Source organism: Saccopteryx bilineata, chromosome 3, assembly GCF_036850765.1.
Source record: "Saccopteryx bilineata isolate mSacBil1 chromosome 3, mSacBil1_pri_phased_curated, whole genome shotgun sequence".
Taxonomy (NCBI): domain Eukaryota; kingdom Metazoa; phylum Chordata; class Mammalia; order Chiroptera; family Emballonuridae; genus Saccopteryx; species Saccopteryx bilineata.
In genome coordinates, this window is record NC_089492.1 from 94,679,092 (window position 1) to 94,693,041 (window position 13,950).

At 39.6% G+C, this 13,950-nt stretch overlaps 1 pseudogene; it reads right to left on the reverse strand.

The window, feature by feature from the left end:
• Positions 1 to 367: 367 nt before the first annotated feature.
• Positions 368 to 2,591, reverse strand: LOC136329816 (lysine--tRNA ligase pseudogene; annotated as a pseudogene).
• Between the last annotated feature and the right edge of the window lie 11,359 nt (positions 2,592 to 13,950).

Here is a 13,950-nt window from a genome sequence, read left to right on the forward strand (position 1 = left end):
AGCTGGGGCATGGAAGGAAGTGGTTGCAATATGGTCAAGTGGTCTGTCATCGATGAAAGCACAGCCAAAGGTCGTGCTTGAGTTCCTCCACTAGAATTGGTGCTCCATAAATCATGATGTTGTACAAATCATCTCCATTTAAGTATGACATGACTTCCACTGAAATAGACACAGTGGTGAAATGTTACCTTTTTAAAGAGACAAATGGTTTATTTAGTAACAAGGAATTCTTAATTCCTCTTATCTCTTCTGATGACTAAACTGAGATAGTCAAATGGATAGCAACATACAAAGATTCCCTTGCAGTCCTTGATCTTTTGCAGAAATGCAAAGATGCCTGGGTTACGTGACTTGCAATTACTATTTTCTAGACAGCAGTGCCAGCTGTTGTGCTTTCAAATGTATCAGCAGTTGCTACATTTCTCTTCTCGTTCTTTGGGTTTTGTGGCAGGAAAGAGACGTACTTCCTTGATGTTCTTGGAGTCTGTGAGTCAGTGGATGCCTATGCCCCAGCCAGCTGTGGGGAGCAGTCTGAAGTCCAGGGCTATACAGAAGTTTTCATCAATGAACATCATCATTGCCAGCCAGCTTGGCCATGGCCTGTTCTTCAAATAGCTGCCACTGCCTCACGGAGTCATTCAGCTTGGTGTAGGCCATTGCAAACAGCCCAGGGCACTCAGTAGGATGCTCTTTTAAAGTCAAAGGGCTCATTTTCTAGGAAGGACCACAGATAAATGTAGTATTGATGACTGTCAGTTATGGCAACTCCCCAACAAACTTATCAGGGATCCTGGTTGTGGTCCACGACAGGGGCATCCAATAGCTCTTGTCACATATACATCATCAAGAATTTTGCAAGTTCCTTAGTTTCAAAGAAGTTAGTTTCTGGCAGCTTCACCCTCAGGACTTTCTCAAGCTCTTCTACCAGGCTGATTTTCTAGAAGGGTGGGGTGAAATCAATTTCATAGGCTTGACTCATCTGGATGGTAGGTGACCAACCTTGTTACTACCTGTAATGTTCTTCACCTTCCTCGAAATGATCTCTGTGATTTTTATGAGATTGTGACAGCCCGTGTAGGCCATGTAGGACTCACAAGTACTGAACTCAGAATTCTGAGTCAAATCATTTCCTTTGTGCCAAAACTGGTGTTCAATTTCATAAACCCAGTCAATGCCACCAAGCACCAGCATCTTACGGTAGAGTTTTGAAGCAATTCTCATATACGAATTCATGTCCAGCTCATTGTGGTAGGTGACTGAAGGTTTGGCCACAGCTCCTCCTGGAATGATGTTTGTCAGTCTCTACGAATCCCAACTCATCCAAGAAGCTTCTTATGTATGTGATGATCTTAGAGTGAATGATAAATGTTTGCCTCACAAAGTCATTCAGAATTAAGTCTAAGTATCTCTGATGATACTGTGTTTTCTTGTCTTTGAGGCCAGAGTGAAGATGAGGTAATGCATGCAAGCTAAGAGACAGTAGTGTGATCTCATAGGGCATGATGCTTAGCCCACCCTTCTTGGTTTTCCCAGGATTCCCCTGAACTTCAACTATGTCTCCCCAATGCAGTTTGTTATTGATATGAATAAATTCTTCCTCTGATTTATAATACCTGGAATTTGCCACGACTTGCAACTTGACTCCCTCTCCTTGAAGGTCATAGAGGATAAAGTTTCTCCCAGAAGCTCTTTTGACATGGATCTTACCTGTCACCTTTAAGGTGATGTCACCAAGTGGTCCTCAGGTGACTGTATTCTTGGATAAAATGAGTGAGTGCGATGTCTACATGGAATTTCTGTGGTTAATAGGTCTTCTCCCTTGACCGTCCGTTAGCAGTCTGCTTGTTGCAGATCTTGTAGTATTAGTTTGGGTCCAGGCTTCCCCCTCAGCACCCATATCACTCTCAGTGGTGAGATTGGTGGCAGCAGCTGTGGCCTGGCTTGGTGGTTTCTCGCTAAAGCTCTTTTGTCTTGGCCTCCTTCTCCAATACCTTCTTCTCAGTTTTCAGGGTGGTCAGAGACTATCAGAAAAAAGATGCAGTTTCCCAAATGTTCATATTCCTCTTGTTTTGAGCCCCAAATCAGCAACAGCGTGAGCTTCAGCTGATCGGTACCACTGTCTTCGACAGAGTTTTAGGAAACTAATGAGCTTCCATTGGAGGACACTTGAATTTCTACACTTTCATTTTATGAAGCTTCACACCCATACCTTTGGCTTTGAGGTTTGCTCCATTCAGACCGTACTGCAAAGGCCTGAATTCCTATTGCAGCCAGGGGCTTCTCCAGCTCTAGGGATTTGTCTGGTTTTGTGCCATTTTATCCCTTCCATCTAATTCAAATGTTTCAGTACCAGCTCATGGTTGTTCTTAAAAAGAAGGAAAAAAAAGGAAGAAAGAAAAGAAGAAATAAACACAGCACCTCTCTTTAAAGCAGGAAAACGTGCTGGTTTGAATTTCCTCTTGGCTTTGGGGCAGGTTAGTTGGCAGTTAGTGATCTGGACACATTTCAAAATTCAGAGTAAATTTCACAGAGCTTTATTGCCTCCCTCTGGACCCCACTGGAGAACAAGATGATGCCAGGCTTACCTTCATAACTACACTTTTCATTAGTCAGCTGCCCTTCTGGGGCACATCACAAGTGCTTTCTCTTTATTATCTCATGGTTTTTTTTTTTCCATCTCTGCTTTTGGAAAGGGATGTTGAGTCGTCAGCAGCATTTTATACTTGGGGGAAAAATGAGACTTAAGAAGAAAGAGCCTGATGTCACTTCAGTCTCCTTGCAAGGCAGTTACTGCCTTTTTGTTGTTTCTTATCTTAACAAGCTTTTTATTATAGAATACGTCTAGAGAAACAGAAAAGTTTACAATGGCAGAGTCCTTGCATACCCCACACCCAGGTTCCCCCACTGCTAGCCTCTTACATTATTGTGGTACATTTTTCACCCTAATAAACCAATTGATACATCATTATTATTTCAAGTTTATTTTTTATTTCTATTTCTTTAGTTGTAATCTAGTGTCTTTTTTTGTTCTGTGTCATTCTGGATCCTATATTACATTTAGTTGTCATGTCTCTTTCACTGTTGTGTGTGTGTGTGTGTGTACTAGGCTGGGATGTAATATGTAAGTCATGACCACCCCAAATGAAAACACCGGTATAGAGTAAGTTATAGTTAACCACTGCTTTAAACTCTTTGCAATCACTGAAAAGAGAATGTTAAGGAACATTCCAAATATAGAAGTATTTGTGATGCTAGTTTGTAACATTAAAAAACAAACAAAAAAACAAAAAAAAAACAAAAAAAAAGAGAGGAGATAGTTATATTTATGGAAAATTGAACAGCAAATTGGAGGTATCCTAGAAATGGAAAGAATTCAAGCTTGAATACCATTCAGGTCTATAGGGACCCATAGAGTTTTCAAAGCAAGCACTAATGCATTCCTGCTCGTGATGTTCATTTCTTTCAGGAACGCTGTTTGTCCTGAGTGACTCATAGCAGTCGCTTTTACTTCTTTTTTTTTTGAAGTGTCAGATGTGGTGAATTGACTGGGTATAGAAAGAGTTGGTACGTAGGTCTGGGCTTCAGTGGCTGTTTCCCATGGGAAAACATCAGTTAATTAAAGATGAAAGGCTATCCCAGTCAGCTGTTTTAGGCTGTCCACAGATGGAAGGAAGTAGGGAAAGGGGTGTGTGTACATTTGTCACAATCCTCAGCGCAGATCATTTAATGTGGAGTTCCTGTCTTATGGTTGTGGAGGAGAGCGAGTGTGGTAAGGTCGAAGGTGATGAGAAACCTTAAAAGTATTTTTTAGTGCTGAGAGTATAATCCCACACCCAACACATTCTTACACTTATGGTGTCCAGTACTTAAGGTGTCCTTATAGGCTTTGGAAAGGTGACAGGAGAGAGAAAGATGGGGTGGCATTGGAGATGGATTCACTGTTTCTGGCTACCTAAGAATAAAATCTCTATGGGATAGACAAGATTTGACTGGGGTAACTCAACTTTTATGTTTCAAGCCAAAGTGAACAGAATCTGTACACTTAGTGGCTGTAAATAAATGGGATTGAGGTGTGTGTTTTAATTTTTTGAGTTAATTCCTTGCCCTTAGAATACACTGTTGGCAGGAATTTTTAGAATATGTTCATTTTCCTCCTTACTTTCAGGTAGTGATTTTTACTTCAATTTTTCTAGGCTTTTAAAAATTTTAGTAATTAAAATTAAGTTGTATAGGATACTTTGAAAAAGTTAAAATAGAATAATGATCATTCTAAATTGTAGCAGTTGCTTGATTAACATTGATAGAAGAATGTTAACCTTAGTCCACTCATTTATATATTCTACCCCTGGCTCACTATGTCTTTCAACTTTTGATTATTTCACTGAGTTATGTCAATTGAAAAGGAAACAAACTAAAACAGAAATGAACTTATTCCACCTGTCAAGTGATCTGGTAGTTTTGGGGTAAGCAAAGGAGTTGAAAAGGTAAAATACTGCATCTATATTAATCTGTTCTCTCATTAAAATTATGAGGAAAAAGTTATTTCTTTTGTTTTTCTTGCACAGGAATCTTTTCTTATTTTTAAAGTGAATTTATTGGGGTGATTGGTTAATAAAATTACATAGGTTTCAAGTGTACATTTCCATAATACATCATCTGTACATTGCACTGTGCACTCAGTACCCCAGGTCAAGTGAGGAGAAAGTTATTTCTAAGTTTGAGGTATTTACCACCTCTTCCTCTAAGTGAGAATGAACACACACACACACACACACACATATGCACACGCACACACAGATACACACATGCACACACAGATACACACATGCACACACATGCACACACACACACACACTCCCTCGAATCGCGAGTCGGGGCTGGCTTTGCCCTAACATCTCAGCGCCTCCTTGGCTTTTCATATTTGCTTTTGATTCATTAAAGATACTTTGCTGTTTCCAATCTGCTTCGGCCTGGTGTTTCTGTTGGGAAAGTAAATGGCAAAAGACCACATGACCACCAAGGGCAAACACTGCTGCAGGCCACAGCTGCCGCCTAAAAGGGGGTAGCACAGGCTGGCTGGAAAGCCAAGGCAGCGTGAGGAGAAGCAGTCAGAGACGTAGAAAGAAAGAAAATCTCTGTATCTTCCCCACTGCCTCTGTTTGGGTCCTCTGGGAAGTGGACAACAAGATGGAATTAGCAATGTAAGCCATGTATTGGGAGATAAAGAAGAAAAAAAAAAAGAGAAGGAGCAGGAGGTGGTAAGGAGAGCCTCAGATCATTATGCACGTCTGACATCCTTGAGGGAAGAGCAGGAGGGAAGAATGGGGTAGGCATTGCTTCAGACTGCAGGGCAGCTCTGAGAAAGTCTTGGCTAGGCTGATGGGGAGCCCCCAAGCAACAACCCACACCAGAGAAGTTCTGCCATTGGGCAGGAATGCCTACTCAGTCAGCCCCCCACCCCATGCTTGGTCACTGGCTAGCAGCTGCTCTGCAAGAGCAGAGCCTCGGTGTGCGTGTTGCCATGGATCCCAAAGCCTCAGAAGCTGCAGACTGCCAGATAAGTACACTTCTCACTAAAGATTCTGTCTTAAAGGAATCGCTGAGCAGTGCCTTTCCTCGGCTGCCACACCCATGAATCACGTTAGTGTCAGGACTCAGAAACACAAGAATGGGTGAATTCCATCTCAGATATGTGGTCACGCTGCTCTTCTCCCCCCACACGCCCCTTCACCACACCACAGAAAGCTATAAGAACCACAGAATTGAGTTAGAGTGCTAAGAATTTTCCTCTACTTCCTAAAATCCTAAGGCACCCGGCAAAATTTAGCTTGACCCAGTTCAGTTTCTTCAAAAGAAGGTGGTCCAAAAACCCTCTCGAACGTTTTGCAGCATGCTGACTCAACTTGGCAGAGCCGGAAGCCTGTTGGCAGAAACGAGAACTATCTCACCTCTCAGATCTGTGCGGAAAGGGAAATTGATTCACTGATCTTCATTCGTTATTCTTTTTTGTGGTGTTGCCTTTAAATGTTGGAGGGCGTTGGCTCTTTTCTGTGGCTCTGAAGCATGATTCCTTTTCTAAGGCGAAGGATTAATTTTCAGAATGGAAGAAAGTTAGGCTCTTCTTGTTTTTCACTTTAAGTACAAGAATTTTAATCACACAGAAGCAGTTGATCCAAACTCTTACAAAGGGGGAGGAGGACGGGAGCATAAGCAAACTACAAGCCAGAAGGTTGTTTCTGAATGCCACTCTGTAGGTAAATTCAGCTTTGCAAGGAATTTTTCAAAATTAGGCCACTAATTTCAATTGAACCTATCATGCAGATCACCTGCTCTTTCACTTTGACCTACCCATTCACAACTCCTCCTCATATTTTGCATCTCTGGGCCCACAAAATAAAATTATCTTTTTTTTTTTTTTTTTTTGCATTTTTCTGAAGCTGGAAACAGGGAGAGACAGACAGACTCCCGCATGCGCCCGACCGGGATCCACCCGGCACGCCCACCATGGGGCGACGCTCTGCCCACCAGGGGGCGATACTCTGCCCATCCTGGGTGTCGCCATGTTGCGACCAGAGCCACTCTAGCGCCTGAGGCAGAGGCCACAGAGCCATCCCCAGCGACCGGGCCATCTTTGCTCCAATGGAGCCTTGGCTGCGAGAGGGGAAGAGAGAGACAGAGAGGAAGGCGCGGCGGAGGGGTGGAGAAGCAAATGGGCGCTTCTCCTGTGTGCCCTGGCCGGAATCGAACCCGGGAAATTATCTTTATGTGAGAAATAAATTGGAGTCTGACAAGTCAAACGCTCAAAGGGACACAAAATTTCATCTTCAGATTAACAATCACCCCCTCCCATGAATAAAGAAGTGGTGCTACATACATACAATGGACTATTACTCAACCATAAAGAAGAACGAAATCTTACCATCTGCAACAACATGGATGGAACTAGAGGGTCTTATGGGAAGTGAAATATGTCAGGCTAAGAAAGACAGTTACTTTATGATTCCACTTACATGTAGATTCTAAAGAACAAAGTAAATTAACAAACAAAAAACAGAAACAGACTCACAGATGCAGAGAAAAACTGATGGATGCCAGACGGGAGGGAGATGGGAGGCTGGATGGAAAAGATGAAGAAATTAAAAAGTATAAATTGGCAGTTAGTCTTTTGTAAGAGTCATGAGGATGTAAAGTATATAGCATAGGGAATATAGTCAGTATAATACTGTAACAACTGTGTACAGTGCCAGGTGAGTACTTGAATTATTGGGGAATCACTTTATAAATTATAGAATTATCTGATCACTATGCTGTATACTTAGAACTAAGATAAAATAATATTGAATATCGAGTTAATGATGATTTAAAAATCTTAAGTGTTAGAAAAGAATCAAAATAATAATAATACATCATAACATGTGGGAATTGTGTGAAATGAAAATGAGTAGTTTCATTTGCTACACACCATGGCTGGGTTTGTGTCGCCACAGCAGAGCTTAGCAGCTATGACAGCGACCTCACGGCCCACAGAGCCTAAGCTATTTAGTGGGCCTTTAATAGAAAAAGTTTGCCGACATCCACTCTAAACTCAAAACTTCTTCTGTCCTATCACTGCCCCCTGCTTTGGGCTTGGGTTCTGCTTTGATGTCTTAGCCTTAGAGACATTTGATATTTCCTCACGGGTCTAGAGAGAATATTTCTTATTTATTTACGTCTATCTGTGCAGAACACAGCAGAGCGTTTCCCCAAAGATGTTTCACATTTGGGCGTCCCTAAGGCTGTGAATTCGGGAACAAAATGACTGGGTTCCCCTGAAAACGATCTCCTCACTTGGGCTGTTGGTTAAAGGAAGGGCTTCTTCTGGTTTTCTCAGATTACTGAGTTTGAAATTTGTTCAGATGGGTATGACTTCCTTTCTCTGCATGGGGCTTCCTTTTTATTTCATTTAAAAAAGAAATTAATGGAAAGATACTAAAATCCAAAGCAGTTTCCACTTTAAAACTGAGGGGCTTGTGGGTACTAAAATTAGAGTAGACTCAGGTATATGGCTGGAAAGTGAAGAGGGCGGGGGGGGGGGGGAGAGAATGGGGGAGGCGAGAGCGCAGAGACAGCTGCTAAATTCCAGGGTCATCTGACGAGAAGACAGGAGGACTAGCAATCCTGGTTAGGACCTGGAGCCAGGGAGATTCAGGGAGGACGCCTCAGGAGTCAGCCTGGCTCTGTAAGGACATTTTTGTGGTCGTTGACTCGCTTCCTGCAGAATCTCCATAACTATTTGCCATCTGCGTCTCTCCTGTTCTGTCTCCCCTGTCTGTGCGGTATAGCTGTGGTTGTACGTGAAAGAGAAAACTTACAACACCCCGTTTCGCAGAGGAACGTGGTGTACCTCCTTCCATAAAGAATCCAGTGACGGCCTGGACCCGGAGCTGCATTCCTCAGCTCCTCTGAGGATGTAGTAAACAAGTTATTGGGACTCAAAGATCCATGAAGAGAGGCTCAGCGTTGTGAATTACGAATTACGTCTGACATCCTGGTTGCTCCATTTGGCACCATACCCTGCATTGTGAAAAACAATTATTTTGACAATGTTATAGACTGGTCTAACCACGAAACCCACCAACTCCTCCCCTTTCTGCCTTCTAAAATTGCTCTAACAAAATAAAAAAACCCCTAACTAACGCAAGATTCCAGGAAGATGGAAAAACCAAATACTAAGGGTTAGAGGGGATGATATAAAGTACATATGTGAGCTTTCAGTTTGACCAAGCTTATAGCGTAGGCTGTGTGTGTAAATTCACAATCTGAACCTATAAACTGAAACATGACATCCCTAGTTGGTTGGGGGGAATTGCATAGACTTGCACGAGCCAACGCCTGCTACTAAGAATTATTTTTTCTTAACTCTTTAATTTGAGGGTTTCACTTGATTTTGAAGATCAGCTTAATTGCCCTTGGATAATTCTATTATCCTCCTCCCCAACCCCCCCCCCCCCCCCACTCTTTGTGCAATGCTTTCAAAGAGAAGTTTAAATTTAATCAGCTAGAAACATGTGTTTCAATTTGATCTGTCATTGTTATTTCTCTTTACACAGACCTGGCAAATTTTTGGTGCCTTATAAACATTTTCCTTTTAGGGGAAGGGAGTGGGTTTACGGTGCAGAATCGCACACTAACCTATATTGGGACAAAGTATCTGGGGGATGCTTATTACATAGTTTACCTGTGCAGTGGAAGAATTTCTTTATGTTTCTGTACCCAATTACAATGTAGTTTATAAGGAAATAGTCTTCCACCAGAACCCATTTTTCCTTCCTGTGAATGTAAGCAAGCAGCATGTACTTGGCTGATTATTAAACAGTAACTTGTAGAGTTCTTTTTCCTCCCAAACTGGGATTGGCAACAATTCTATCAGGCATCATAAAATCAAAGAGGAAATCTCAAATAAGACCTTAAAAAATTCAAAAATAAATATACAAGAAAACTAGAAAGTAGTTTATCTGGGTATTTTTTTTACATTTAAAAAATATAAAAATGTACAAAATCCAATTAACTATATTTTTACTTTTCAGTATTAAATATTTATCATCTTGGTAATATTCTTGTGCTTTAAAAAATGGTGTTATTTTCATTTAAAAGGGACTTTGTGTAAAATATTTAAAAATAGAAAAACTATAGAGATAAACATGAAAAAATTCACCCACAATCCTACCACTCTCCAATAAAATCATTAACTAAGATAAACATCATTTTAAAGTCTATTTTTATGTGTGTATATAGATATATCAACTAGACATTTTTAAGATGAAATTTTATTATAGAAAACAGTTTAATAAAAATATTATTATTTTACTTGAACTCAATAGAAGAGAAACTGGAGTTGTTAAACTTCAAATAAATGTTTATTTTAGACAAGATATATTATTCCTTACATGTTTCCCCTTAAATTAAAAAAAATCTAAATAAACAACAATCAGAATCATTTTTAAGCTACATGTTTCAATCTTAGCATTCTCAAAATTTCTCCCATTGCTTCCCAAATTTTGTTAGTATCAATATTTTTACATTTTCTAGAAATATAACATCTATGTTTTTACTGTAACTAATTCTCTTAGTTCAATATTTAAATGAATTTAATGCTTCATATATTCTTCAAGATCTGATATTTTTATTTCTATGCTCCTTTTGATAAATATTTTAATTATACTATCAATCCCTGTACCCCACACAGAAGTGCTGGTAAAAGTTGCATTCCCCGAATTCTGTCATGTTTGAAGAAGGGTACGTACCCTTTGCCCTTCCAGTCAAACAGCATCTCGGCTAGGTGCCATGTCCTTGGATCACACTTCCTTTTTTTCAGAAATTTATGAACATGACTCCATTGTTTTTGGCTTTTACTATTGTTGTAAAGAACTCTGATTTTTTTCCCCCAGATTTTTTTCTGGCTAGTATTTTAAAAATCATTTCTTTATCCTTTAATTTAAACAATGTAATTGGGCTATGCTCAGTATAGTGTGTTCTGTATCAAATGTTTGTAGATAATGGAAGACCCTTTTGAGCTACAGATTCAGGGTTTTTTCTCCCTCAGTTTTAGGGAGATTCTTTTGCATTATATGTTTGGCTTCATTTTGTTTATTTGTTGGGTTTGCTACTTCAAGGACACCAATTATCTTCATGTTGGATCATGTATGCCTGTCTTCCATATCTATTAGTTTGTCTCTAAATGTTTTGATTTCTCTTTTTCAACGTTCTTTATCATGATTAGCTTGTTTTTCTTCTATGTCAGTAATTTTATTTATAGTAATAACCATGTGTTTCTTATTGTCTCTAAATTACTAATTCCTTAATGTTGTTGTTTGGGGACTCTATTTCCTTAAGTCTACAATTACTGTTTCCATTTTGGTAGGCTGTTGCTATTATTAGGCCTTTGAATTCTTGTTTTATCCAGACCACGTACTTATTAAGTTATTTCATAGTGTGAAATATTTTTTCTTCTGCTCTTTAATGTTTTCTTATTATTAAGTTTTTTTTGTCTTTCCTTTGCTCTCTTCCTTCCTCACAATATAATATTTATGCAATCGCCCTGCTAGTTCTTTATATCTTGTTCATGTTCAGTGTCCATTCTGTCTGTTCTAATGCACTGAGGATTATTTCTTGTTTCCTTTTCACATTATTTGTAACCAATTTATTTGCTATTCCCAGCTATAGTTTGGTGGCTGAGTGCCTTTGTGTTCTATACACTCTTCTATGACCTCAGAGAATGACAGCAGAAGGAGAGACCAGCTAGAATATTTCTAGTCTTTATTTGATAAGCCAGGTCTTGTTCACTGTTTTGGGATTTTGCTAACGGTCCTTTGTCAAGGTCTACTTGATGGGTATGCTACCTTCCTATGGGAATATTGCCTTGGCCCTTGGACTATATACAGCCATGAAACTTTTTTCTGCACAGCTAGTCCTTATTTTACTCCTTTTCCTCCCAACAGCCTCCCTATGCCCCCAATTACTCAGTTTGAAAATGAAAAAAGATGATAATTGAGTTGGTTTCTTTTTGGGTTTGAGTTGATCAACTTAGCAGTACAATTTCTGGGAGTTTGGGCAGGAGTAAAAGCAAACCTGTGCTGTTTCATTTCCTTATTTGCCAGTTTTTAAAATTTATATCATTAACCTAATCCCTTTTCCTTGCTTTGTGACTGTTAGTAATTTCCCCTCTACCTTTTAAATTTTTTTATTTTTTTTGTTTTGTTTTTTACCCACTCATTAGATACTGGAATGGGAAATATTAAATCGGTTTTGTTTTGTTTTTTAATTTTATTTTAGTGAGAAGAGGGGAGGCAGAGAGACAGACTCCTGCATGCACCCCAACCAGGATCCACCCAGCAAACCCATTAGGGGGCAATGCTCTGTCCATCTGGGGCCGTTGTTCCGTTGCTCAGCAACTGAGCCATTTTTTTAGAGCCTGAGGTGGAGCCATCCTCAGCACCTGAGGCCAGCTCGCTAAACCAATGGAGCCATGGCTGCAGGATAGGGAGAGAGAGAAAGAGAGAGTGAAGGGGGAGGGAGGGAGTGTAAGGGGCAGAGAAGCAGATGGTTATTTCTCTATGTGCCCTGACTGGGAATCGAACCTGGGACATCCACATAGGGGGCTAATGTTCTACCACCGAGCCTACTAGCCAAGGCCCCATGACTCAGTTTTAATCTGTAATCTTGCATCAAAAACAGGATACAGCAAAAGTTATATTCAAGAAATCCAACCAATAATTTATATATATAAATTCCATTCCATAAGCAATTCAAATGAAGGTAGTTGGGAAGAAATATATGATGATAAGTTGAGAAACTGTAGCAGAAGAAACTCAAGAGAATAAAAGAACAATAGAAAACAGAAGGAGAAATAAAAAATGAGGGAGATTCAGTTGGTTCTGGTGACGGCAAAGCAGTAAACAACTGCTTTGGTGGGCAGGGTTGTCTTTTTGCACTGAGGGCATTGGTGTTGGGAATGCCTTATTACTGTACTTAGACATTTTGGTAGGTCTTTCCACTTTTCAAAAACAGTCCTTCCTGTTCTGGGAAATAGCTTAGCTGTTTTTATTCTCAGACTCTAAAGTTTTTGTTTGAAATGAAGTCTTAGTTCCCTAAATAATTTGTAATATTAGCAGATGATTAAAGGGGTGACTTGGATTTTAAAATTTATTTTGTAATCTGAGAATGGTTGACCGATGTGCCAACTGTCCTGAAAGTTCCTGTCATTTTGCATCACAGACTGTAGCATTAGAAGATACTCAGAGAGCAGTGACTACCTGAACATTGGGGTGGAGAAAATGCTTAGGGTGATGATGGAATCAGAATCCGGAAAAGAAGAAACGTGGGTCCAGATACTGGGTGCAGGCAAGGGGTCAGGGTAGGGACCCAAAGTCCTTGTAAACATCTACCAAAGGATGTTGTAGAAACTACATAAAGCAGGAAATCAGTGTCCAAGTAAAAGTTAACAACCAGGAGAGCCATTGAGAGTAGGGCAGGAAATCAGCGCCCGCTACAAAGGAGTGGAAGCCGAGGTACATTGTCCTGTATCACCCTTATTCTGTCTTGACTGTGGAAAGAGCTAATTGTGAGATGGAAAAACTGCAATGATGAAAAATGATGCTGGCTGAGGGTACAGAGAGAACACCTTATTCCTTTAACATCTGCAGACTGTCTAATTGACATGTTTCTCTTCTCTGACATTGTAGTCTGCCTCAAGATTGCATTTATTTTGATTCAATATTTGTGACTATGTAATTTTTAAATTTCCTTTTTCAAATTCAATTTTCAAAACTGACTTCAAAACTTGATTGAAGTAATACTTACACACACTAAACTACACTTGCCTAAAATATGCACTTTAATGAGTTTTGACAGATGTATACACTCAAGAAACCACCAAGACAATCAAGATCCCATACAGTGCCATCAACATAGGCACATTACCACTTCCTTTGCAAGACCTTCCTCCTTCCACATCCTTCTTAATTCATTTTATTCAGCTTTTCAAAGTATAACTGACAAAATTTAAAGATATTTAAAGTATAAAATATGATGATTTGATATATGTATACTTTGTGAAAGAATTTTTACCATCACCATATATATTTATCCTTTTTTGTGTGCTAAGAACACCTAATTTCTACTCTGAGCAAATTTCAGCCATACAATATAGGTAGTATTATCAACTATAGTCACCATGCTATATATATATATATTGGATCCTCAGACCTCCATCTTACACTGAATGCTATATATACATATATATATTCCACTTTTCTCCATTCATTTTTTCCTATCAACAGAAACTTAGGTTGTTCTTGTATCTTGACTATTGTGAATAATGCTGCAACGAATATGGAAATACAGATATCTCTTCAAGATGAGGTTTAGTTTCCTTTGGATGTATACCTACAAGTATAATTGCTGGATCATAAG